The sequence below is a fragment of the Podarcis cretensis genome, assembly GCF_951804945.1.
Source record: "Podarcis cretensis genome assembly, chromosome: 15".
Lineage (NCBI taxonomy): Eukaryota > Metazoa > Chordata > Lepidosauria > Squamata > Lacertidae > Podarcis > Podarcis cretensis.
The window spans coordinates 8072645-8096268 of NC_137185.1; the positions used below are offsets into that span (position 1 = coordinate 8072645).

The 23624-nt window shown below is 43.9% G+C and overlaps 1 protein-coding gene across 43 annotated transcripts in view; it reads right to left on the bottom strand.

The window, feature by feature from the left end:
- The window catches only part of MSI2 (musashi RNA binding protein 2), a 413369-nt gene that overhangs the window by 236482 nt on the left and 153263 nt on the right, over positions 1–23624 (bottom strand). Inside the window, exon 1 of one of the 43 annotated variants that reach the window (XM_079955722.1) lies at positions 13312–13410. The exons of the other annotated variants lie outside the window; for them this stretch is intronic. The gene's annotated coding sequence lies outside the window, so the exon portion shown is untranslated. Of the gene's footprint in view, positions 1–13311; positions 13411–23624 lie in introns of those variants that run through there. 43 annotated transcript variants of the gene reach the window in all.

Below are 23624 nucleotides of genomic sequence, written 5' to 3' on the forward strand. Positions count from 1 at the left end.
ACTGAATCCCTTGAAAGTTCTCACCATTTTCAACTTTCCCTAAATCACATTAGTAAAAGGGGAATGTCAAAATCCCACTGGCTTATATAAGGAAAACTGCCAGTGCTACTGAAAACCCAAACAAGTGCACTCTGCTTCCTGGGCAACTGGGTTGCAACAAAAGGAGTTCTCTGGGGTGCACAATTATCCCCATGACAAAATTACTCTGCCTAACCAAAACAGATGCCTCGCTCTTTCCAGGAAAACAGCATAGGAGACAATTTGTTGGAAATATAGATGGCCACAATTCTCACGAAATGTCATCCATTTCAAAACTGGAGAGAGATAAAAAGAATTCACATGGTTTCTTGAATATTCAAACAACAGTAGGGAATAAAACTTTTATTTCCACAGGGAATCAGCAACAAGCAATCCTTCTATACAAATTATTACATTTATATTCCACCTTTTTCCATCATGGAATTCAAGGCAGTGTACCCAGGCAGTCTCCCAACCAGACACTGGCCAGACTCAAACCTGCTTTGCTCCAACAATATGGTTGCCCCCAGTTCTTTCAGACCCTGTCCTGTAACTGATATACTATGTCATTGTAGGGTGCCATCTGAAAACCTTTGGGCAAGCCCAATGAATACACAGCTCTTCAATATATCTGCCTGTGAGAAGCAAAGCTGCAGGTTTATTCTTCAATAGGCAGTATGCAACTTCTTTGGCATGGCAAACTTCATCAGGGATTTTTGCCAGTACACACACAAATTTAATTCCAGCTGGGTCAACTAAGGTAGTTTTTATCTGAAATGAACGTCAATATATTTAACAATAAAGCTCAAGGCGGCTACAATGTGCCCTCCTGTTAAGTATTTGCCAAATGCAGCTGTGGATGTGCATACTGTGGAACCAGTGAGAATGTGACAACATTGCTTTGCTTATTTTTTATAAACAGGAGTCCCAAGCTGCAAGAGTTAATTTTTAAACACAGACAATGAATCGCACTACGCCAACGCTGAATAGCTGTTTAAAATTGCACATACAGCCTGTGCAAGCAAGTGCAAGGAAAAGACAGCAAATTAACATGACAAGTAGCATTTTACATGCACCCTTCTGAACATCTACCCTATTTGACACCCTGATGTTGCCTTATGCAACTTTTCTCTCTCCCCCTCCCCCTTGCACAGGTTTTACACTGACAGATGTTCCCATTTTGGAGGATAGCATTAAACCATAGCAGATAACACACAACTGTTTAGGGAAGCTGTGACAATTCTTTATGCTGCTGTTATGGTATATGTAGAAGCAAATTTTAGATTCCTGTGTTTTCCACTTTAGTCACTTATGGGACTAAGGCCTAGTTTGAACATAACAGCAAGCAAAACTATGGTTTCACGGGCATGAGCAAGTGTGCTGGTACACAGCGATGAAACTGGTTGCTTCACTCACTCCTCCAGTGCTCCTCTTTCTGCTGTGCTGGCAGGAGCTAAATCATGGTTTGGCTTAGTATTACTTTCAAACTTGGACTTGTGATTTGTCTTGTTCCTAATAAACCATGAGCTGTAACTCATGAGAGCCAGCGTGGTGTAGTGGTTAAGAGCGGTAGACTCATAATCTGGTGAACCGGGTTTGCATCTCCGCTCCTCCACATGCAGCTGCTGGGTGACCTTGGGCCAGTCACACTTCTTTGAAGTCTCTCAGTCCCACTCACCTCACAGAGTGTTTGTTGTGGGGGAGGAAGGGAAAGGAGAACGTTAGCCGCTTTGAGACTCCTTCGGGTAGTGATAAAGTGGGATATCAAATCCAAACTCTTCAAACTCTTCTTAACTAAACTCTGTTCATAACTTACTGCTTGTGGAGGCGTTCATAGAAAAATAAAGTATTTTCTAACAGAACAGACATGTATTATTCTCAACTACCCAACATGCAAAACCAGCACATGAGGAAACTGATGAGCCCTTTTGAATTGGGAAAGAGGGGGGATCGAGAGACCAGCTGCACAGGAAGTGGTGAGCATGGTATGTATGTGCGCTCTGGCAGCCTGAAGGATTCCAAAATTTGCAAAGTGATTGTTTCAGATCTTTTTTCAAATCAGCACCTGCCACCAGCTGAAGAGGGCAGATGATTATTGTAATCCACACACAGCTGAAACACCTTGATTCAGTGCTTTCCCTACAACTGAACTCTAATTATCCCAGTCCTGGCAAGACCAGTACCCTGTAAGGGGTTAATGGGATTATACTCATGGCACTGGCGCCATGGCAGCCATGCCAACCTAATAGGTTTTCAAGGGTCTACACATTGTTTTCTTAATCTGGTGGTGGAAAGTGAGCTGTAGGAGGCAACAATGGCGGAGCTGGAATGAAAACTATTTTAATGCTGCAGAGCAAAGATGTTTTCAATTTAAAGCTAGAATGCCAGTGAGCACCTGACTGTGGAAAGGGGGGGGGGGTCAGGCAGAAAGAAAAAGCAGCTGCCCAGAAGCTAATTCCTAAGGAAAAACAGCAACAACAACACAGCCATGACAAATCTGGGCAAATAAGCATGCCTGGCACCAGCACCCAACAAGGCCGGGCAGTTGCCCAGGTCAAGTGGATGTTCAAAGGGCTCAACAAGCCAAGGCCTTGACCCAGAACAATCCTTAATCTATCCTCTCTGTAGCTCTTTGGCACATAGAAGACCTGAAGGAGGGTGAATTACAGGCCACCGAACGGAAGTGGGGAATTGTCAGATCTCCTGTCCAGGAGGTGATGACCAATTGCAGGTCTCTTGGCCTGAAATACAGGCAGAAGGCTGGGTAGGATCCTGGCTGTGTGAGATGTTTTTCCAGGTTATGGGGTAGTGATTTGCATGAGGGGAAAGTGGTGTTAAGCCTTTAAAGAGACTCAAGTGTCTAAAATTAGAGGCAAAACGTTTGAAAAACCCATATCTACAGCAATGGTCATGGGAGCATGTAGCCAAAATTCTATTATATTCAGGCGCTTTGAAGGACACCAGAATGTAGCTGAAAACAGCTGAGTTGCATCGGCAGTGGAGCTACAATATAAGCATCCCTGGTAGGTGCCCCAGAAACTGAGAGTAGAATTTGACAGCACAGTTCTTGAACTGTTTGCTTGATTCATATTAACTGCTTAAAAGTGAAAAAAGAATGTATCAAATAGGATAAATGTTGCTAGCCAGGCCGGTGTTTCTTCCCAGGACAGGAATTCCCGCAATTTGCCATCTTCCAGGCCTCCCCCCTCTTTAGTCTGAACCTCCTAGCTTCCATCCTGACTGCTCTGGATAGGATCAGGAAGCAACCACACACATGACAATGTTGGCCATTTATAACACCAACAATTACAACACTAACTCCTATTAATCTGCTAAGAGGTAGTCAGGTGGTTTCTCAACCATGATGGAGAAATCAAAGGACTTACTATAGAAAGTAGGTTCCATGAAGCTAATTTGATGAAAGAATGTTCAAAGCTAGCACCAGTCTAAGACCTGGAGCTCAAATGTGCAATTATGTACAAGCCAGCTTTTCCCAATCTGGTGCCCTCCAGATGTTTTGGACTACAACTCCTATCAGCCTCAGGCAAGCACACCCCATGTCTCATCAGCCTCATCATATGGCTGTGCCAGCTGGGACGGATGGGCATTGTAGTTCAAAACTTCTAGAAGGCACAAGGTAAATGATCTTTAAATTATTTCAAAGACTACCTAGACCTAGGCCAATAACACAAGCAACTATAAAACCACTGGCACAAGTCTGTGGGCTAAATAAGCTTCACAAAAGACTTACTGCTTTGGGGAACATGCAAAAAACAGAAAAGGATAAACACCAATGTTTCAAGAAGTGCATACTGGTGCAAATATGTTCAGCAATGAAGCAGCTGTGCAAGGAGCTCACCATGTTTTGGGCCCACATATAACTGTCTCCCTGTTTGGGCTATGGGGAAAACTGATCTTCTACTTTGCAGTAGAGCAGGGGTAGGCAACCTAAGGCCCATGGGCCACAAGCGGCCCATGGGGGTCATCTAACCAGCCCATGAGCTGCCCCCGAACTGAGCTGCTCACTTGGCGAGTCCCCGCCCACTGTGCTAAACCAGCGCAGTGTGGGGACTCGCTTCCACGGTGCCGGAAATCGTGTCTGCGCAGACACAGACGCCAGAATTTGCGGCTGCGTGCGTTCATGTGCGCGCACTCCAGCCCACAGAGGGCTCCCCGCTGGAGTGAACCAGCCCAGGCGAGGTAAACCTTGCCAACCCCTGAAGTAGAGACTCAGTTTGCACAATGATGATAGGCCAGCCCTTGCATCAACTATGAAGCCACTTCCTCTGTTCTCAGAGCAGGGCTGTGCACTGCAGTATCGGTCTGGCCTTTATGTTGATTCTCCACTCTTTTTAAGGCAGATTTTAAAGTGTAAAAAAGCCAGCATAATAAAACTTTTTAAGGAAAGGAAAGGAAAGGAAAGGAAAGGAAAGGAAAGGAAAGGAAAGGAAAGGAAAGGAAAGGAAAGGAAAGGAAAGGAAAGGACTAAAACATTTAAGCATATAACTAAGAAGACACTTGAAATGCAAAAATCAAAACATCTGATCTGTGTGCAAGAGAGTGCAGGAAAACATTCAGTTTGGAGCCAAGCATATGCATCTGTTGAGAAGCAAAGGTTTGGGGAAGAGGAGGGAGCAGATTCTGTCCCATGCGAGGGGATCCTTCACCTTCTGCTTTTTTCATGTATTATCCGTATACAACCCAGCTAAAACTAACCTAGTTTTCATTTACTTTATCGCAATGTGATGAGCATTCCTTTACACAACTCTCTTCCATTCTTGTTTCTTACTCCGTTTTTCTTAAGTTCTATTTTATTGGTTTGATGTTTTAAAAAAGATTGCACTTTTAAGATGAGAGTTTCACCACAAAATGAAGAAAAGCAACACCCTTTTCTAAATTCTTAGAAATTCAGAGATTGTCTGGATGGCTTTTAATACGGTGCATTCCATCCAGCTCTGTCCAATATGCTCTTATGAGAACACAGATAACAGAGTGAGTCTTCTGTTTAGTGGAGGGCCAAGCATCAATTCCGTAGCAGAAACGACCTTTGCTTGAAGTTTCAATTAATTGCCACCTGCACCTTGATGGGGAATTTGCAAATGCTAGTGACTGATGGGCAGGTAATAAAATACATTTTTATCTGTGCGGCCGCTGCCTTTTTGGCTGCAGAGCCCTGCTGTATCTCTGAAACCAAGGCAGGAAGGGGGTAGCCCATCTAACAACAAGGGTCACATCAGAAATCTATCATGAGCTGTAGGGCTGCAGCTAATTTGCATATTTTCAATTTGTGTACAATTTGCATATGGCGAATGGGGGCGGGGGAGAAGGAAGACACCGCCAATCTCACCCTGATACTCTAGGGCAGATGGGGGGGGGTAGAAATGCCATTTATCGAGAAGAGGAGGCTGAAGTTCATATCAGAGCGGGGTATATTATACATATTTGATACAAAATGAAATTGAAATATTGAGCAGGCATATAGATTTTGCTTTTTAAACACAAAGCGAGAAGACAAGAACTGTTCTTTTATTAACCTCCCAACCTGCATCCCACCCACAACCAGAGTGACTAGACTATTTCTTATCTGTGAAGGTTGTTTGATAGATATTTTTAAGGGTGAAGTCAAACTGGCATGAGTTGAAGGCAGGTCACCTGACTAAGACAACAAGGACTGCAAGCCAAAGATGTATGGCTCACTTTGTGTGAAGGATCGGCCCCAGCATGCTTCCAATGCTGGGGCTCAACTCTGGGAACTACAAAATAACAGACAGTGCAGAGTGCATTCCTCTCACTAGCCAAAGGCCTACAAGCAGAGAAGAGGGCAGGGTGGTCATGTGGCCTGCTTTACAGAGGGAACGCCTCTATTCGAAGGACTGTGTTTGGTCTACGTCTGGTTAAAGACCCACAAAAAAGAAGGGCCAGGAGGTGTCTTAGAACCCACACAGCAGTCTGAACAGGCCCATGGATCACCTGGCCACAATCTTCCCCACTGTGGTGTGACGTATGGTGCTCCCATTTAAATTATAGTAATTATTTCTATTTGTGCATTTATGCATGTAAATCAGCACATGCAAATAAATTTACACCCCTTAGGATGTGTAAGTGGCCACCCTAGGGGAGGAGTTCCTTGCAGACTCAAAACCCATGTCTGCTTTCCTAGAATGAAGCGCTGCACCAGCGAGGCTGCGCCTGGATTTTGCTGGTAGCATGCACAATAGCGCTCACCCAAAAAACCCCAACCCTATCACTCCAATCAGGCTTTCATTAAAATGGCACTTCAGGGCACAACTCCCAAGAGTAATTTAGAGACTTTGGAACCCAAATCTCACTAGAAATTAATAAGACATATACTCAAGATCATTTAATGTGGATTAGTTATCCCCTTAACACCTTTTAATGATCAAGCACTATCCACAATCAGAGTGATTAAAGGGTAGATTTTCCCTACCACCACCTTTTCAACACATGAGCAAAATTGCAACTAATTCCTTTCAGAATTGTGGGCACGGAACCAAGTTTCCCCAGATTAATTAACGAAGTGTACAAGGACGTGATCCTGCATGTGTGGAGGACATTTCGTAAATGGGACTCAGCAGTCTAAGCTGCTTTTTGAACACTGTACTCTTCCTGTATGGTCTACATTTCTAAACATGTTACCAGACTACGAAAGTTTATTTTCCCATCCAGCTTTAACAAGCCCTGTGAGTTTTCCTTCCTCCTGTGCTGCTAAAGTCCCCTACATAAGATCAATCAGCTAGATTTGACCAAGAAAGGCGGAGAGGGGTGGGGAGGAAAAACCTGCCGACCTAAGAGGTGCTCTTCATTTTGCAAACAATGAAAAAGGCAAGCTTTTTGTCCCTAGAAAGTTCACACAAAGTCATACATCACACTGGTTGGCATGTTTACTCCTGAAGCCTCTAAAATGCAGCAGCTGGTCTCAAAGGGTTTCAGAAACTAGGAGCCAACGAGGAATTTTTCATTAACAACTCAGAGCAGAAATCAATGTTCCCCCAGTGTCATGTTATTTCAAGGAGTTGGAGTGGAGGGAGGAAGAGAGTTGAAAAATGCACAATGCAAGTGGTTTTTGGGCCCTTGCCAAACTATACCACACATTCAAGGCCTCCATTTCTTTTCTTAGCACGAAATATTTTTTCAAAGCTTTTAATTGTCCCTAATAAATTACCCACAGAGGCAGCAAAAGCAGGATCTCCCCCCACCATTCATTTATTTTGCACCACTTCATTGTTAGCAAGGCAACACCAACAAAGAGATAAAGCCTCCACCTGACCTGAAAGAGATAAACAGGAGGGCTGAGGCTGAGACAAATCACAGATAACAATCCTATAAACCAATGATCCAGACCAGTGGTCCATCTATCCAGGCTGGCAGTATTCATTCTCTTCTTCTGCAAAGAATACCTCTGCCCTAGGCCAATATTCTATGAAAAGCAAGGCCATGATTCTGGTACTGAGAACTGGAGCCCTTTTCTGAAACTGGGATGAGAGATCTGATGGAACAGGAGAGTAATGAATAAGGAACATTTCCTAGTAATCCTGCAGTCCCTAGGATAGAATAATCCACAGAACCTAAAGGCAGCTTCCTGCATCTCCAATGGAAAGGCAGAGGACCTGGTGCTAGAAGAGGGGCAGGTAAGCAGCATCCTGTTACCATGGTTTGCCTTAGCATGTCATCCAAGCCTGAGATTATGGGAAAGGACTCTCTTCCTTAAGCATGATCTACAGACAATGTCTGTCCTAAGGTTAAAAAGGTAAAGGTAAAGGACCGCCGACACCTAAGTTCAGTTGCGGATGACTCTGGGGTTGCGGTGCTCATCTTGCTCCGCAGGCCAAGGGAGCCGGCGTTTGTCCGCAGACAGTTTTTCCGGGTCGTGTGGCCAGCATGACTAAGCCGCTTCTGGCGCAATGGCACACTGAAACCAGAGCAGTGCACGGAAACGCCGTTTACCTTCCCTTCCTACCGTATTTTTCGCTCTATAAGACGCACCAGACCACAAGACACACCTAGTTTTTGGAAGAGGAAAACAAGAAAAAAAATATCCTGAATCTCAGAAGCCAGAACAGCAAGAGGGATCGCTGCACAGTGAAAGCAGCAATCCCTCTTGCTGTTCTGGCTTCTGGGATAGCTTTTTAGGAGGGAAAAAGTGAGTCTTATAGAGCAAAAAATACGGTATTTATCTACTTGCATTTTTTTGTGTGCTTTCGAACTGCTAGGTTGGCAGGAGCTGGGACCGAGCAATGGGAGCTCACCCCGTCGCGGGGATTTGAACCGCCAACATTCTGATCAGCAAGCCCAAGGGGCTCAGTGGTTTAGACCACAGCGCCACCCGCATCCCTGTCCTAATATTACAGATGGTTTTTAAGGAGGGGAGACCTTAACCACGATTCTGGGTTTGAACAGTGTGCCAAGCCCAGCTTTGGCTTAGCTCCCGTGTTGTACTGCACCAAAGGAACAGATGAGGAGAAAAGTGGGTGCAAGCTCCTCTCTGGGAGCCTGCATGTTAGTGCAGTCCAGGTAAGCAACAGGGTTCACCATGATATGTAAATGAGGACACCGAGAGGCACCCAGACAAGCAGCAAGTTCAGGCCCAATATATAGAGGCAATATAATGTCACTGGATAGACTAGCTGAGGAGCAAGAGAAGGGAAGGGCTACTGCCTGCATGCCCTGTTTGAGGTCTTCGCAGATTAATTTGGCTTGTTTGGCCACTGCAGGAACAATGACCCTTCAGATGTTGCTGAACTACAACTTCCATCAGTCTTAGCCAGCATATCCAATGGCCAGGAATGGTGAGAGCTATATTTTGGCAACAACTGGAGAGTCAAAGGTTCTCCACATGTGCTGTAGTGGATGGACCTTTGGTCTGATCTAGCAGAGTGGATCTTATGTTCAGTGGAAAACTAGCTATCTGGCAGGCCTGTAATAAAAGTAAGCCCCAATCAGGTCACCACAAGCCATAGGGCTAGGCGGAACTTAGGGCCAGGGAACTGCCCTGGAGGCTCCAGAAATCAACACTAAAGATGACAAAGTGGTTTACTTTCTTACCTGAGGGCCCAGCGACAATCTTGGGTAAACAGACGCTGGTCCAAATTTCATACAGGCCATTGTGCAGAAGTGGCATGTGGGGCGGAAACACTGTCTGACAAATTCCATTTCAAGACTGTTTAAGCAGAAAGTGTTTGGCAGTTTGAGAGACGCTCTCTATGCACAGAGAGGAAGCACAGCAACACCACCACTAAAGCCACGCTTCAAATCAGGAAGTGCTATTTCATTCTAGCCATTTGGAACAAGTGCCACATCATACTAACGGTGAACTCATGACCAGAGTATGAATGTTTATGTAGCCGAAACAGAATTGCCCGTAAACGAAAGGACGGTATCAGCAGGCCTAGAGGCACTCCCAAGTTTTTTTGAAGCCTAACACATTTAGAAAAAAATATCCTAAAGGTGCAGGGAGACAATCCAGTGTGGAATGAGCATGCTCAGTAGGTACAAAATGCTGGCGTTTGAGAACATGGCTAGCTGGAACCCAAAATTGTGTTAAGAGTTCCACTTACATGGCATCTTCAACCTAAGCTGGAGGTGAGAGGAGAAGCACCACAGAGACCTCACCTTTTATTCCATTTCTGAAATCCAGATAGACAAGCACCTGCTATACAAGTCATGGCATGCTCTCAAAGGTTTATGAGAAAGACTAATGTTGTCTTCCAAGGAGAAGTAGGAGTAGATTGTGAAGGTACATCTTCTTCATTTACTCATAAAAAAAAGTCTTGCTGGAGAATGATGATTGATACAATGCCATCAGTATACACGTTACTTTAAAGAGTCTCTCTCTCTCTCTCTCTCTTTCTCTCTCTCTCTCTCTCTCACACACACACACACACACAGAGAGAGAGAGACCTGCCCCGGGGTGTTTAAGTGGACCTGTCCAGGAAGCTTGCATTGCAGGTAAGCCACCCCCTGCACTATCTCTGCACATTATTTAAGGGCATCAGTAGCCCGACAGCAAAGCTACTAAGGATAAAGGTGCAACACCCAGAAGCATTAATTGAACTGAGCATTAGTCAATCCTACATTTGGATAACATGACACTTGTTGCATCTTAATACATGCAGCTTCCACTCTCTAAACTGCTTATGAAGACTATAATTTTCTCCACTAAAAACACTGTCTAATAGCACCACCCCCATTCTAATTATAGGCGGCTCTCTTATGCATTATAATCTTTACACAATTAAGCCCACTTAAAAGAGTAACTGATTGAATACCCCTCCAAAAATTAAAGTGTTCAGGGAGCATGAAGGTTGTGATGGCAAATGACAAAAGACTCAGAAAACTGAAAATTAGGGCATTTCACCCCTTACATTTATATATCAATGGGTTGGAAAAGCAGCATCAACTTCCAAACTCTAGCGATCAACAACTCACCCACCCATTATTGTTTCCGTAATGTAAAATTACATCCTTTCTGAGAACTGTGTGTAGAAAAGCGATCAGTCCCTCACACTCTATACATTATGTGAAATAAAGCTGTCTGGTTTCATGTCAAGTGGAAACCTTCTCTATGGAGTGTTTCAAGGGTTTAATGAAGGTGAGTCCTTGCAATTAAAACACAATAGTAGTAGACATGTAGACTGGAAAGAGCTGGAATTGATCTGCTTACATAAACACTTTCATGCTGTGGGTTGGGGTGGAACAAAGCTATACAGCCTTTGCAGGGCTCACCTGTTGTACATCTAAGCTCCCTATAAACATTAATACAGCGGGAAACAAAGGAACAAAGCTTTTTCTGATGTAGGTATTCATGCGCACAGGCAACTTTTGCAGCGTCTCTGAATAGTTATGTTTTTACACAATGGTAGGGCTAAATGAGGAAATGTATCACAGAAAAAAGGGGACATGGATCCACATAAAATTTGCATATGTATATGTACTAATGTATAGATATATACTGTGCATAGAAACATTTACTATAATTTTAATAAACAGAGACTATGTCTAACCATCATGGTGAAGACTGTGACCTGTGTACCTGCTCGCTCTCCTGCCCAGGTGTTATGCTTATTATCATCTTCAAGGCCCCCTCCTGCTCTCCCCTCTCATTTCATCCTTAAACCAGTTTTGGACCAGGCAGGCCTTCAAATAGATGATTGTCCTTGACCCACAGGCACCCAACATAGCTGAGAATTCAAACATCAGTTGTCCCCTCCTGGAGCCTGACCATGCAGCCTGTGGGGATCCTGAATACTACAAGTAACCAACTGGGTAGAAGGGGTGGATGTGAGTGGGCGGTAGTGCGTAGCTAAGTATAAAACCTGATAATCACTGTTTTGTCCTATATTCACTGCAGTGCCATACAAATTACACCATGCACCCAAAAATCTTCCCAAACTTGGTCCTCAGAAAGCAATGTAACACTTTCTCAGATGGCTGTAAAAGTAAATGTCAAGACAATTAAATGGAACCTCCATATCACGGTTCCATCACCTTTGTGTTTTGCTTGCCAATGCCCAGAGGTATGTGGCTGACAGTATTTGGGAGCAAATGATGGATTAACCCAGGGGCGAGGGACCTGTGGCCCTACAGATGATGCCCATCTACAACTCCCATCATCCCCATCATTTAGCATGCTGACAGGAGATGGTGAGAACCAGGAGTCCAACAACATCTGGAGGGCCACATAAGCCCCATCTGGTGCTGGGTAGAATGACCCGCTTTACAAATTCCTACCCATTTTAGATCCTGTCACCATTAAAATAATAATACTCCTCCAGGCTCCTCCCTCCCCAAAATTGCCTTCTCTAAATGCCCCCTATGATAAAATATAGTTTACTAAGCTATACAGATGTTCTTAAAAACACCTGTTTCTCTCAATCACATCCCCAGCTCAATCCAAAACTAAGTCCTCCTGCCTCCAAGTTAAAGAAGATCTAAGATAAGGGGCTGTTATCCCACTGGCAGCCACAACAGTGAGCCTCACCTACCCATCTCTACCACTCTGCCACACATCAGAAGAGGGAAGGTGCCAACAGAAGGCTTCAAGGTTGCCTGGAGGGGCAGGCAGGGACAAACCCTATTCACGCAGCTTCTGCTCCAGTGCCAGGTTTCTAAAAATCCTGCTACGTCGTCCTATGCAGGGTTTGCTGTGTTTGTTTGTTTGTTTGTTTGTTTGTTTGTGTTTGTTTGTTTGTTTAAAGGTACTGTGCATGCAAGACATCCTTGAAGCATGCTTTCATTTATTTATGTTCCACAAAATGTGCAATGCCAGTAGTGCATGATTTAATTATTCTATTACAGTAGAATACAGTGACAGGATCATCTACTATATGAGGAATGGCTACGGCGTTTAGGGCTCCTTAGTTTAGAAAGGGGGGGAAAGGCACCTAAGGTGGGACATGGCAGATGTTTATAAAATTCTGCGTGTTGTGGGAAAAGTGGGCAGAGGGGTGGGTGTTTTTCTCCCTCTCGCATAGCACTAGAATTCATAAGGTATCGAAACGGATTTGCTGCAGATTCAGGACAAATCAGAAAGTGTGCTTCTTGGTGTTTATTAGAATTTCTAAATTGCCATCTCGTTAAACGCACAGATATAATTATAAAAATAATAACACAGAGAACAAATGACCAACATGATGCATAATTCATGCATGGCATTCACCGCCACAAGAGCTGATGACAATGGCTTTTTGTTTAGATGGCTTAGAAGGGGATTAAGGCAAATTCATGAAGGAAAAGAGACCCACCAACAACTATTTGTTATGATAGCTATGTGAACTCTCCTGATTTGGAGGAAGTGTGTCTTCAATCACTGGTTGCTGGAGGCAAAAGCATGGGCTATTGCTTTCATGCCCTGCTTGTGGACTTCCTAGAGCAGGGGTTGGCAAAGTTTTTGTGGTTTGGGCTGGTTCATGGTCCCGCAGACGAAGCGGTGGACCCGAGTGTGCGTGCATGCACACACGTGCAAATGCTATTTCTGGCACGGAGGAGGCATGCGCAGCTTCCCATTGACTGCAGGAGCTTCCTGCAGCCAATCGGAAGCCGGCCAGCATCGCGGAAGGTGGTCCTCGCTCTGCTCTGCGCCAGTTTAGCGCAGCACACGGGATCCGACCGAGTGGGTGGTGGGGGTCCATGGGCCGGTTAAATGACCCCCATGGGCCGCTTCCCCAAGGCAAGAGGGCTTAGAGCCAGGGCACTGATGGTGGGACAATGATGAGTAGGCAGAGGGAGAAGAGGCAGCAGACTGAGAAGAGGTAGTAAATAAGCCCTTCTGCTTACCTGCTTAAGAAAGCTGGAGGGGCCTGCCAGACAGAGATCTCAATTGCCAACCTGGCACCCACAGATCTCCACACGGTTGCAGCTGGTCACAAAATGCACATGGTGCCTGACTAACTTCTAACACTGGAGGCATCTATCTGGTGGCTCACTGTGGCATGTGGGATGCTGGAAGAGATGTACAGTGATACCTCTGGTTACGAACTTAAATCGTTCCAGAGGTCCGTTCGTAACCAGAAACCGTTCTTATCCTGAGGTGTGCTTTTGCGAATGGGCCTCCCACTATGCGTGCCTCTGTCACGCGATTTCCACTCGCATCCCAGGGCAAAGTTTGCTACCGGGAGCAGCAACTTCCGGGTTAGCGGAGCTCGTAACACAAAGCGTTCACAAGGAGGACGGTTCACAACCAAAGGTATTACTGTATCCAGATTCTTCTTACATGCATTACTTCTTTTCAGAATAGTTTTTAACTTTACACATTTGGTGCACTGATAAGTCATCATTCCCCCAACCTAGCAGAGTTAGTTAACCAATAGAAAATTTCCCTCACTTTCTGATCCACCATATGTACAGCGTTTTTTCCAGCCCACTGTACCACATACTCCCTCTGGGGTTTTCTTTCTCTCTCGCTCCCTTTCCTCTTTCCTTCTTAACTGACATTTTGGGGTACATTCAGTCAGAAGCATCTTGGTTGCTACAAAAGAGGGTGTCTCAAAACAAGCCAAGGCAGCTAGCTGCCTTAAAGGCTCATTAGGCGATATCAACAGCTGCTGCTATTGGACACATGGCATCATCCGAGGAGCAAAAGGACAGAAACTTGGTGCAGATGGCTCTTTCCTCTTTCCTCTTTCAAGCAGCTTCCGACAAGGTGATTCGGCAAAACTCTTTGCTGAATGTTAAAAGGGAAAGTTCGTTTGTTTTCACCCCTTCACTTGGAATCTCACAAACAGCTTTAAAAAGTTAACACAGCAGTTAACACAAAGGCTAGGACAGCCTCTGATTACCACAGTTCCTGAGCTGTACACTTCTCGTTTCATCTGCTCAAATAAAGACATATTGCAGTTTGTTTGCACGGAACGTTCAAGCGCTTCTTGATTCAAAGTGGCTAAAGACATTCTTCCCTCATCACTTCTTTAAAACAGTTGAAAACCCTTTTTTATTTCCAAGATAGTGACCCTGAAAAGTTTGCAGTCCCCAAAGTATACAAATTTAGAGGGTGAAACTAATTTCAAGAATGTTATAAACAATACAAGGTTAGCAAATAATCATAAAGAGGGAATGCAGGAGGATTGGGCTGGTTTGGAATAACACATATAGCGAGAGATGGCAGGAAGTAGACATCTGCTTGTGGACCTCTGGCCAATTTCCATTGGACCACCTAGCACAGATGTGGGCAACCTGCAGCTCTCATGGCTGCCCAAGGCACACACCCCCTTCAACCCTCCAAAAAAGGCAATTATGATGGGGAGAATGGTGTGTGGGAAGGGCAACCCCCTTTCTTTGTTACCAATTCATTCTTCCCCCACACAGCATCATTCAAGCTCCTTTGCCCCCTGGCCAAATGCTTGCTGGAGCTGCATCACCCAAATCCATAAAGACTGAACTATAGCACAACCCCATCTAGATCTCAGGCAAGTAGAACACTAGGTCTCTACAGAGCTTACCCAAGAGTCAAGGCAAATGTGATGGGGAGGAAGGCAAAGACTGTACACAACTGTAGCTAACAGCTGGCAAGAATCAAAAGATTCAAAAATTGCACTGCTCCCAAAACTGCACAAAAAAAGCTGTTGCCAGAATTGGTGCATTCTGCTGTGCCACTTCAGGATTTTACTGCTTCTCTCTTCCTCCTGCGTAGGTAAAGGGTAAAGGGACCCCTGACTATTAGGTCCAGTCGTGGACGACTCTGGGATTGCAGCGCTCATCTCATTTTATTGGCCAAGGGAGCAGGCGTACAGCTTCCGGTTCATGTGGCCAGCATGACTAAGCCGCTTCTGGCGAACCAGAGCAGTGCACGGAAAAGCTGTTTACCTTCCCGCTGGAGCGGTACCTATTTATCTACTTGCACTTTGACGTGCTTTAGAACTGCTAGGTTGGCAGGAGCAGGGACTGAGCAACGGGAGCTCACCCCATCACGGGGATTCAAACCGCCGACCTTCTGATCGGCAAGTCCTAGGCTCTGTGGTTTAACCCACAGCGCCACCCGCGTCCCACCCCTGCACAGGTAGACCAGGCCAAAGAGGACTATTGAGCCAAGAGAACAAAACTATAGACCTACAATGTTCAGAGGCAGTTTGTCTCCAGATACCGATTTCTGCGGGTGATCCAGAGAGGGGTGGGCTACAGTCATCATGCCCAGCCTATGAGCTTCCCAAGAGCCACTGACTGACCGCTGTTAAAAACAGAGTGCTGGGAAGGAACAACCTCTGGCCTGATCCAGGAAAGAAATTATTCAGTTCTTCAAGCAGGTTCCTCCGAGCCCAACCACTGATGCAAGACCTCAGCAAGCGTGTGAGTGCCGCACAGCAAAACAAATGACAAGCTGAAGCTTCTCATTAAAAACAAACTTTTGCATACATTAATTTGATCGCATGCCTGTTTTGCATAACATTCGCTTCCCCTGCCTTTTCACCTTCTTTCTGCTGTTGTTTAATTGCTAGCAAAACAAACCAGGTCTCTGATGTTACCTTCTGTCTCTAAATTGGAAGACTCGCCTGAAAGAGACATGTGGCAATTAAACAAGTGTTTATATTACACCTTGTTCTAGCTGACAGCAACAGAGCAGGAAGGCCACCCACGCACTCGCTGGGCATTTCTGCATCACATGCCACAAGAAGCGGAGGGGGGGGGAGATGAGCAAGAAGCCAAGCACAGCCCTTCAGCTGGACAGGAACTAGGAGTTCTCTCCTACCAGAGTTGCTCCAAGGTAATCCACATTGGAGACAGAACCTACAAGCTCACCATGCCAATCTCAGAGGCAAAGGAGACATTCTCCGCAAAACACATTCTTGTTAAAAACTGACGTGGGGCGTATATTAAGAGAGTCTCATTACTCTTGGCGTAGCATCCTCACACAAGCAGCAGAGAATACAAAATGCAAGTGTCTACGGTGTTGGCCATTCATTAAAAACAACACGATGGCACTCAGCCAACATTATAAATAGCCCGGTTTGTTCTGAAACTGACCTGCATCAAGAGCAGCCACTTCAATTTTCTGTCCCACAGCGCCAACTGCTACTGGCAGGAAAAATCTCTCAAGGCCCATTATAGAAGAATAAGGCAGGAGTTACTGTTATGCTAAGTAGTTTATAGAGCAGGGGTCTGGCCAAATTTAGTTCTCTGCTGGGCCATTATCTAATTATTTGAAGTGTGTGTGTGTGTGTGTGTGTGTGTGTGAGAGAGAGAGAGAGAGAGAGAGAGAGAGAGAGAGAGAGAGGGAGAGAGATATTTCCCCTCATATATGCATATATATATATATATATATATATATATATACACACACACACACACACACACACACACACACACACACAAACCTCCTCTGAAGTACATTATGCTGATACAAGAAAAAGCGAATCACTGAGACTTGAGCAGAGATCTGAATCAGGGTTTCCCACATCCTCACTGTTAATCCACCGCAGTGTTTCTCAACCTTTTTCTGATTGTGGCCCCCTTCCGCCCTTGTTTCCTCCCTGTGCCCCCCCCCCTCCTACCAGTAGAAAGCTAGCTATTTAAATGTTTTGTTTGTAAATAGAACACACAAACACTGCTGCAGCCACACACCTTGCCCTTGACAAACAAGATTCAGACAACTTGGTCCATGCAGCGGTGGAGTGTGGAAGTGGGAGGGAGAAGGAAGAGGAAGCGACGTTGCTGCAAAGTTCGCGTGGTGATCCATCCACTGGGAAGCACGGTCAGTTCTCTGTTCACTCTACTTTTCTCTTTTCTTCACTATTTTCTGTTTTCTCTTCTCAGTCACTTCTCTGTTTTCTTTACTTCTCACTTCCCTCTGTGGCCCCCCTAGTCTTGTGCCTTGGCCCCCCATTTATGCGATTTTCAACTGTGGCCCCCCTGGAATATCCTGGGGGCCATATGGCCCCAGTTGAGAAATGCTGATCTAGGGCACCACAATGGTTCTCCACACCCTGCTCTATCAGAGCAGGGACTGCATACTGGGTCTAGTTGCACTGCACCCATTTGGGAGCTTGGGTGAACTGGTTCCAAAATAGGCCTGATAAAAGGAATAAAATTATCAAGGTGTCTCCCCTGCCCTGTTTGGCAGGGCAAGAAGCCTCAAATAAAATTTAAGATATTAGCTGATGCCAAAGAAAGAGGTGGATTTGCCCTGCCAGATCATAAACTGTATTATGAATCAGCGGCTTTTTGCTGGCTGAGAGAATGGCTGCTTCTTGAAAACACTGACGTGTCGGACCTAGAAGGTTTCAATAATGCTTTTGGCTGGCATGCCTATTTGTGGTATGATAAGGTAAAAGTACACAAAGCGTTTAAAAATCATATTGTTAGAAAAACATTGTTTAATGTTTGGATAAGATATAAGGATTTGTTAGAAAAGAAAACCCCAAGATGGTTGTCACCAATGGAAGCGAAGGCACAGAAAAAACTCAACATGGAGGCCAAATGGCCGAAATATTGGGAAATTCTGGAACAAGATGGAGACAGAATAAAATTGCAGAGTTTTGAAAAATTGAAAAATAAAGTGCGAGATTGGCTCCATTATTACCAAATAGTGGAGGCATACAATTTGGACAAAAAAGTTGGCTTCCAGGTGGAAAAATCAAAATTGGAAACAGAATTGTTAGATTCAAAAATCAAGAATTTGTCAAGAATGTATAACTTGCTGTTGAAATGGAATACTCAGGATGAAATGGTGAAATCAGCTATGATTAAATGGGCACAAGATGTTGGACATAACATAATGATGGCTGACTGGGAACAGTTATGGACAACAGGTATGAAATTTACGGCATGTAATGCCCTAAGAAAAAACTTAATGAAAATGATTTATAGGTGGTACATGACACCAGTCAAGCTTGCAAAAATTTACCATTTGCCCGATAATAAATGCTGGAAATGTAATGAGATTGAAGGTACATTCTTTCACCTTTGGTGGACATGCCCAAGGATTAAGACATTCTGGGAGATGATTTATAATGAAATGAAAAGGGTATTCAAATATACCTTCCTGAAGAAACCAGAGGCCTCTCTCCTGGGCATGGTCGGCCAATTGGTGCCAAAGAAGGATAGAACATTTTTCATGTATGCAACAACAGCAGCAAGAATACTCATCGCGAAGTATTGGAAGACACAAGAATTACCCACCCGGGAAGAATGGCAGATGAAGTTGATGAACTATATGGAACTGGCGGAAATGACTGGCAGAATTCGAGACCAGGGAGAAGAGTTGGTGGAAGAAGACTGGAAAAAGTTTAAAGATTATTTATGGAAATACTGTAAAATTAATGAATGCTAGAAAAATGTTGGAATGAAGTTATATGGCTTTAGTAGAAACGTTATAAGGAATTAAGTATAAATAGATCAACAGAGTATTAAAGGAAAAAATAAGGTTAGAATGTGCTAAGATAATTATAGGATAGAAAACAGAGGAAGATGGAATGGAATTACTGAAACAATTGGCAGAAGTGGAATACAAAAAGGGAGGTGTGAGGAGGTCGCGGAAACAAGTGATGAAAGATAAGATACTGAAATTATTTGATGTGTTTTAAATTGTTTTTGTTTTGTTTTGTTAGTTTAATGTGTTAGTTTTATGTAGTGTTTTTGTATTGTATTGTATTGCTCTTCTTCTTTTTTTCGTAGTGTTTAAATTGTTGGAAAAGTAATAAATATTTTTAAAAAAGATAAAAGGAATAAAATGGCTTTGGATGTCCCTGAAGCTTCAGGGTCTGCTATGATACCCAAAGATGTTGGGGCTAAGAGGACTCCAAGCTTACTCCATTCTCTTCTATTTCCCATGGTGTCCTCTACACTTTCTCCCTTGGATAGGCCTTGATGTACTTCCATTGAGTACAGTGGGGAAAACTGGGGTCTGGGATACTTTCCTTATCCTAAATCCAAAGAAAGCTGGTTAGTGTTTCAGACATATTCTTTTTTTTAAAAAAAATAATATTTATTAAAAAAATTAAGGATTACAAAAAGCAAAAGTAAAAGTAATAACACCATATTAAACAAAAACAAAACAACACATCACAATAAGGAAAAAAGAATAAAAGAGAAAAAAAACACAACTAATCTTCCCATAACTTATCTTTCATTTGCTTGTTTCCTTGACCTCCTCACACCTCCCTTTTTTGTATACTAATTCGGTTAACTATTTCAGCAAATCCTTTCCATCTTTTCCAATTTTTGTTCTGTAATTTATCTCAATATGATGTAACTTTACTTTCCCTCCTTTACCAATTAACAGTCTATTTTTTCCTAAACCCTTATAACATTTATGCTAAAACCACATAACTTCATTCCAACATGTTTCAGACATATTCTTAATCAGGTGTTTTATTTTTAAAATTAATTTTGGACTGGGCAAAGTAGACACTGTCCATCATCTCTACCTGAAGCTACATACATACTAGGAATTACTTCTATTTAACCAAATCTAATATTCATTTATTCTTGTTCCATCATACTGGAAATACAGCAAGCTGAGAGCAGGAGAAACTGGTTTCGTCCCCTGAATGGACCTTCATTTTTGTTTGCTTTAGTGAGCAGGAAAATATACCCCTCGTGCTTGTTCCTATGAATGGGAGTTACAGTTCAGAAGCATCTGGTGGGTCACAGGTTCAGGAGTTCGGCAGTGTGCAACTGCAGGGGCCTCAATGAGTACCTGACATGCTGTTAGCCTGAGGTCCCTTCACTGCTTACTGGATCCTCCACTTAGTATTATCAAGAGGAAGGATATGGCATGCTTAGAAAGCAGGGAAAGAATTCTAAGATGTCATCAGATGACTTTACTGAATGAGACCCTCTTTATGGGAAAAGGGAAGGAGTGCACTACTGCATGTCAATCAATCAATCAATCAATCAATCAATCAATATTATTACTCTCAAGAAACCAAAATTAAAAGCATACAGCACACAAGAATCAGCATATGATATATGCATGAACAATACAGAATTAAGGCAGTGATTCACAAATCTTTGCTATACAACACTCATATGCCTTTGTTTGTGTAAAGAGGTCCAGGATTGACAGATATGCTTCCATTCAAATTTCAAAGACGTAATCACGTTAGGCCTCCGCAGCAAAACCAACAAAAAGTCCTATGACACCTTACACCATCATTTGTTCGGTCTTTAAGGTGTCACAAGACTCTTTGCTCTTTTACTCCCAAGCAAGAGAGTGCAGCCAAAGGCAATGATCACATGAAATAAGGATTGGATCCTGTTTAAAGCCAACCCGTCTTACCCATACAAAATATAGTTTTCCTTTCTAGATAGCCAACACTCACAAGAGTTAACTAGTTCATGTGCACATCAATTAAAGAGGGTGTAGTTTAGCAAGCCTGAGATCTAAGACAGGGCTCCGTGCTAGCTCTCAGGCAACACAGCACATCCACCTGGATATGAACGGCAAAGGATCCATATTTCTTTCTGGCTAAGGTTATATGGAAGGGTAATCTTCCTTTCATTATGTATAATTATGATCATTATGGGCAACTTGAAAGAAATTCAACCATAGTAGTTATTTACAACTGCACATATGGGGCTGATGGTTATGGCAGGCTACCAAATTTGCCGTAAAGCTGGCCAAGTTTGCTTTATTAATTCACATTGCTCCTCTATTATACATGCCTTTCAGAATTAGGCAGGCTTCTAAAAGCTCATCAGAACAGGGCGATTACAGCAATCTGGAAGCTGAAACATTGCACCAGCCTGCCCAAACCTGGCGGGGGGCGGAGGAAATGCCTCTGTAGGAAAGAGACTGGAGGTGAAAAGGACTGGAACAGAGGGCAAGGGGACTGGGTTGGCATGGCTATCCATATGGCTGCCTCCCCAGGCATTCCAACATTAAGAGATCTTACTAGAGTGCTTGTGGCATATAAATTTTGCACAGTAAAGACTCCTCAAACCAACAGTTCAAAGTGTGACTCTGCTGATCAGATACACACACTGGGTGTGAAATAACCATTTTTAAAAGGAGAAAAATCATTTGCATAGACTTTATTCCATTTATCTGGACATTTACAAGTTCCAGGGGGGGGGGGGGGAACCATGCAATGACAGAATGAGATTGAAAGCTGGATTCCAAAGCCAAGTCTATTCCAGCTTTGACAATGTCCTGCGGGACATGCTATGGTCAAGTTACCTTCCCTCTCTTTGCTCAGGTATTTCCAACTATACAATGAATGCAGTTATTTTGACCTCTACAGTCAGGCACTGTTAGTGATGAAGACATACATTTATGTACACACACAGCCATGATACACTCCTCCTCCATGCATCCGGGAGTCTTTTCTTCCATTTTTTACTTCTTTAAGACGGTTGACCAACCCACTTCTCAAAGAGTTCTGCCTTCCATTGCAGCAGCCATAGGTTGCTCTGTCCCCAGTTCCATCAGTGTGCTACTACCTCCAGCACTGTGACTACTGCCAGAGCTTGGCAATGTATTAGGGACAGGGGCAGTTTAGCCACTTCACACACTTGCATCTCCTTTTGAGCCCTCTAAAAAAATGGGTGTTCTCTGTAGCATTTCAAGGTGTTTGCAAAACTCCCGTCTTCCTCCATTTTCACTCAGTCCTAAATTTCTGCCAGGCCCAGGTTTGAACCCCACTATATTTGCCAAATGCAGGGTTTGAATAACTAAGTAAGAACACCTTGGCCTCTTCCAATCAGAAGTATCAAACTGAGCTTCCTCAGCCCTGAAAGATCCTGAAAGAACGTCCAGTACATTGGATTGTTCACTAGGAAGAGGATGTGATACTTTCCTCACAAGGTTGCTGTGAGAACAAAGCCTTTCTCTTTTTTGTAGAAGGACCTTAAATGCAACATAAATGCTTTCTGCCAAGCAGAATCTATCCAGCACAATAGTAAACAATTAGATAATAGGAATTTTGGCTGGGCCGAACCCTTTCCGAGGCACTTGAATGAGTGTTTTTCAAGTGATATTTATAAAGTGTGGAAACCTTTCAAAATTTTCACCTTAAAGCCCTCACCTATAGAAAGGGACAGGAGCCTCTCTCCTTGGGAGCAAATCAAAGGACTCCATAGGCCCCAGTGGGAGAAGGACCTTTGCTTCAAAAGGCATTTCAAGCATTTCAGAGCTGGTGCTTTGATTAATAAGCTTTCCCCTCCAGCAAAGAACCATGTCGCCGGCTTTCAGCGTTCCTCGGGATATTGCCATGTTTGTTTTGTCTGCATGAGATTTTCTTTTTTTAAAAAAAAAAAAGAACAAAAAAATAACCAAAAGAGGGGTGGGAGAGGGGGAGACTGGGGGTGGGACAGAATCTCTTGGACACATTTATAAACCAAACTGTTTACTCAGTAAGTTGCCTTGACCTTCTCTCGTGCCACCATCCCGTTCTTTCCAGTCCCAAGCAACAGAAATTAAATTGATTCAGTCTATCAAGGCTCTGCATCTAAGTGATTAAAATTCCGCTACCGGGGGGGGGGGGGAGGGGGGCTGGCTTGTGCTGCATCTAAGAAATACAAGCCTTTGTCACCGCATGTGATCCTACCAGAGGTGGATAAGGGACAAGGGGAGATATAAAACACACCTTGCCATTGTGTTTTATCACAAGCACCATCTTTTTGCTAAGATGGGACAGAGGGGACAGGGAACTGTTTGCTACAGAGGTTAGAGGCTCTTGGCACAGGTGGTGCGAGAGGAGTGGAGAGCTTTAACCAGAGAACTGCTGTTTCATTAAAGGCAATCAAGAGGGAGAAAGTGACCATTCCACCTTCACTGGGATGCCCAAGCTTATTTGAAAACCCCCCCCCCTTCTGTGTATGGGCAGAGAGATTGGCAACTCTACCTTCTTTCAATGGCCAACCACCACTGTGTCAGTCCTCTTCAGTACTGCTTTGAGCCACAGGCAACTGCCAAGTGGGAACCAGGAGCCAGGAACTGAGAAACAAGAGGTCAGAACTGGAGAACATGACAACACTCAGGCAAAACTATCATTGGTTACGCAGCCTAAACAGGAGGCATGGTCAATGGCCACAAAAGATGGGAACTGAATTTCAGCAATATCTGATGAACCAATAAGTTCTCCACACCTACCCCATCTGTAGCCAAGGTGGCTGACCACACAGTTGACATGCACAAGACCAGAGCTTCTCAATTC